A 4,644-nucleotide genomic window follows, 5' to 3' on the forward strand; every position below is an offset into this window, starting at 1 on the left:
TGGGCCCCGATCGCCTGTTCTCCCAGGCCCATGCCTGACCCGAGGGGTACTGTGGCTCCCGGTGCTGCCTGGCCTAATGCTTCCTGCCCCTCATGGCGAGTCTGGTGCTGGGGACAGCCGGCTGGCGTGGTCTGTGCTGCCCCAGTGCAGCGCTGCTGGGGACAGTATCCGTCTGTTCTGTGTGAGTGGAGGGGACGCCGCACCCAGCGCACCGCTCGGTCCTGAGCAGTGTCTCCCAGTCTCTGCTGCCAGCTCTGGGCCTCCCTGTTCAATGAGTAATCTCTGCGTGTGGTCCGGAGAACTGTGACACCCGTCCCCAGAGGGAGCCTGAGGGGATGCTGTCCCAGCACTGGCCCATCACTCGTGCCCTCAGTGCCCGTGGCTGTGAGGGTTGTGCCTGACTCCGCATGGGCTTCTCTGTTTTCCCTGCTGTGGGGCGAGGTGCCAGGTGTGAGCCTGGACCACAGTGTGGCTTGCGGACCAGCTGTGTGGGCATTCCTGGGGCACTGAGGCGATGCCATTGGTGGTGTCCGGGCCCGGCTGCCAGTTCCCACAGTGGGATTTTACTGTGGTCACAGGGAGCGACGCAGTCAGGAGGCTGCAGGGCACTGAGACGTGGAGGGGACTCACACACGCAGGCCCCTACGTGTTCATCTACATATCCACACCCAGGTTCTCGTCGTCCTATTATTTCAATTTCTTTGTGCACAGTGTTCGTTTAGAAAGTTGGAGAAGAAATTTCGACGTTTCTGAGCTTCCAGTTTACGCACAGTGTTTCTGTGGGTGGTGGATTGTTGAGCATGTCTTCTACTCCAGGGATGGTGAACCTGCTAGTGCTTTCAGGGATAATGAACAGCCTCCTGTGGCACGCGTGCACGGTTCACCACCACCTGCCGTGTCCGTGTCCGAGTAACCCATTCTGTGTGTGTGGGAGACAGGGTACGAGTCACTCCATCTGTAGGAGGCCCCTGGCCGGGTTTTGCTTTGCTTTGCAGTGCCGGGGATGGACGCAGGGCTTTGTGTGCGGGAAGCTCTACCACAGAGCTGCAGCCCTGGCCCTAAACTTCCTTCCTTCAGACGCTGGTCCTTAGGTTACTTCAGATTATTCTTCTAATTTAGGAGTTCTGAGTGTGCGTCCCTGCCATCTGTGAGGGACAGCACTGTTCCTCCTCAGTCCTGGGTGCGTAGCCCTTGTTCTCGCCTCCTGTGTGGCTGGGGTCAGCCTCCTGGCTGCAGGGAGCTTTCCCGAGTTGCTGCTGAGTGTGACGTTCGTCTGAGGGTTAGGACTGGGTGTCCCAGAGGCCGTGTGCTGGGGGCTCTGCCCAGCTTGGTGCCTGGCTCGGTGCTGTGATGAAAGCTTAGGAGGGGCTGAGGAAGACAGGACGGCACCTGCCAGGATGCTGTGTGCTTTTGCTTCCTGGCTGCGGTGGGCAGCCACACTCCGCCAGTGTGCTGCTGCTGTCAGAGACCCCGGCTGCGTGTTGAGAGTCTGGGGCCGAGAGCTGAGCGCACTGACTGAGCAGAGGCCGGCAGCTCAGTGCTCACGGCCACAGAGCCGAGCGGGTAGCTCTGGAGGATGCTCTTTCCCAAGCCAGGGGCTCTCCCTGCGCCTCCTTGCCAGGAGGGCCCAGCTCACTGCCCAGCCTGTGTGATCACAAGGGGAGCCGCCAGGCACCCATGCCCTTTCGCTCTGCGTGCACACGGTGACTCGGTTCCAGGGCAGCGCCACCAGTGCCAAGGAGGCTGCTGTGGCTGGAGAGGAAGTGGGTGGGAGTCGCACAGGTCCAGGTGGCATGTAGAGCACCAAACCAATGACAGATGAGTCCTGGGGCAAAATTCCGTCAAAATGCATCAGCTACCAAGTCCTTGAGTCCCCAGCCAGCCGAGCACCCAGGTGCAACTGTGACACTCAACTCCCTTGAGTTCCCGACCACGGTTCCTACAAAGGCCCTGCCACGTTCCTCAGCTTCATTGCTGGCGGGTGCACGGGCAGGTGGGCAGGGGCTGAGCGTCCTCCCTCCTGTCTTCTTGGTTTCTTTGAATCGGCTTGGGAGCGGCTGGAATGATCACACCTTTAATGTCCCTCTGCTAGACCTCCTGGAAATCATCTGAATGCGTTGGCTCTCTTGTCTGGCAGTGGGAGTTTGCCTCCTGCTCAGTTCTGCAGTACTTGGGGTTTCCCTTCTTCTGGAGTATTTTCGTCCGTCATTGTCCCCAGGAATTTCTCCTTTCCCTCCCTTTCAAGTTTTTCCCGGAGGATGGTTGTGATGTCCGCTTGGTGCTCACAGTGGTGTGGCCTCCCCGCCCCTGACAGGGTCTGTGCCTTCTCTGTCCTACCTCTCCCGACAGAACACTGTTGCTTTTATTTCTTTGTATTGATCCTTTCTAAGAACCAACTTTGGGGCCTTTCCATATTGTGTCTTTCATTAGTTTCTGCTTTTAAAATTATTTCGTCCTTCCGTGTTAAATTTATTTTGGGGGATTGGGGATTTAGCTTAGTGGCACAGCGCCTGCCTTGCAAGTACAAGGTCCTGAGTTTGATCCCCAGCACCAAAATAATTATTTTTGGCTTTCCTTTTTTTGACGCAGGATCTTACCCCACACCCCAGGCTGTCCTCAGACTCACGGCGGCAGTCCTTCTGTCTCAGCCTCCCAAATGCTGGGATTGCGGGCACACGCCATGATGCCTACCTAAGTTTTTGAGATATATTTTATGTCATCTTTTTAAGCCTTTTAAAAACCTCTCACGCACTCTGAGTCATTCCCTTCAAGAGCTGATTTGGCTGAAGCTGTAAGTTGTGATATGAAATATTTTTGTTACTGTTCAATTCATATATTAGATTTTGACTTAATTTTTGCTGGCTGGAGTTGACAGGCACCTTCTTGTTCTTTTTAGTCATGTGATCGGGCTGGAGACCCCCGCCCAGTCTCTGTCCCTGGAGATTTGCCAGTGGCAGATGCTCCCAGCGCTGGCCTCCCGTGCTCTGGTGGAGCAGCTTTTTGTCTTTGTGTCCTGTACTCACTGCGTGGAGCCTCTGGTGGAAGGGTTCTGGGCAGCGTCAGTTCCCTCCCCTGGGAAGAAGGCAGTCATCCGGTTTGCACTGGCAGCATTTATGATCGAGATTTGAAAGTCTTTGCTTCAAAGGACACCTGGACGGCGGGAGACCCAGGGTGGAGGTTCTGAGTACATAGTCTCCTGCACACGCGTGCTGCCAGCGACCAACACCTCTGTGCCCTGGTCTTTGGGGCCTTGGGGCAGTGAGGTGCTGGGCGGGGCCGGCCAGCTACCCGCTGTCCCCTTGATGAGCCCCGTCCTGCGTGGCTCGGTGCTGCACCCCCTGGACACTTGCATCCTCCCCTAGGGCCCCTCGGGTCTCTGCCCACAGCTGCCTTGCCCTTGGCACAGGCTTGGAGCTGAGCAGGGCGTGGAGAGCAGGTGGCTGGGAGGGGACCCTGGGGATGGAGGATGCGGGCAGGGAAGGGCCTTTGCTCATGGACTCAGGTTTGCTTTGTGGGATAACGTGGCGGGCAGGTCACTGCTGCCTCCTGGCATTCACTTCCAGAGAGATTTTGCTCAAAGCACTGAGCATTGAGCATCCGGAGCGGGACAGAGGCGGAGGCTGCTCCCTCTCGTGGGCCCTGGTCCTGGTGGGCTCCCGGTGTGGTGAGGCTTGCAGGGGACCCAGCAGGCACAGCACAGAAGCCGGCCTTGGGCAGTGACAGCTGATGTCACAGGCACGGTTCCCACTTCCCCTCCTGCCCGACCTCACTGCCCGCCTTCGGGGAGCCGCGCTCCAGGCCGCCACGCTCTATCTCAGGCCCCAGACGCCACGCACATGGTGACTGCGCAGTGTTGGCTGCGTGCAGAGACAGCCAGAGCTGTCGTTGGTAGAGAGGGATGCTCAGAGCATCCCTCCAAGAAGGTGCCCTGGGCTGGGGTCAGTGCTGAGGCCGCCGGGGAGGAAGGGGCGCAGGGGCAGGACACGGGTTTAGCAGCACAGGGCGCGGCGTCAGGGGTGCACCTGACCGCACGGCTCCCTGAAATACGGCCTGGGCTGTAGAAGCAAGCAGCCTGGGACTCGCCCTACAGAGCCCCATGGCGTCCCACTGAGGGTCTGCCACCAACCCAGCATCCAGCCCCACCACAGGGGTCCAGCAGCGACCAAAGGGAACAGACAGCTCCGAGGAGGAGAAAGACCGTTATTGCAGAAAGACCTCGGGAAGCCACGTGAATCCACATAGAGGAATTAGCAGACCACTGGGTGTTGGTGGTGCATGCCTGTCATCTAAGCACTAAGGAGGCTGGGACAGGAGGATCTCTGAATTTGAAGCCACCCAAGGCTACATAGTGAGTTCAAGGCCAGCCTGGACTATGTAGCAAGACCCTGTCTCAAAAAGAGATTAGCAGACAAGAATGAATGTTCAGCGGGTCATGCACGTATGCTCTTGTGTTCAATAGCAGAGAAAATGTGAACAAAAGGAAGAGAAATAGAAGATATAGAAAAAGACCCAAATAGGGCCGGGGATTTAGCTCAGTGGTTCTACTGCCCGCCTCACAAGCGCAAGGGCCCAAGTTCGATCCCCAGTACAAAAAAAAAAAAAAAAAAAAAAAAAAAAAAAAAAAAAAAAACAAAAAAAATCCAG

This window comes from Fukomys damarensis, unplaced genomic scaffold (assembly GCF_012274545.1).
Source record: "Fukomys damarensis isolate Sample0158 unplaced genomic scaffold, DMR_v1.0_HiC HiC_scaffold_24, whole genome shotgun sequence".
Lineage (NCBI taxonomy): Eukaryota > Metazoa > Chordata > Mammalia > Rodentia > Bathyergidae > Fukomys > Fukomys damarensis.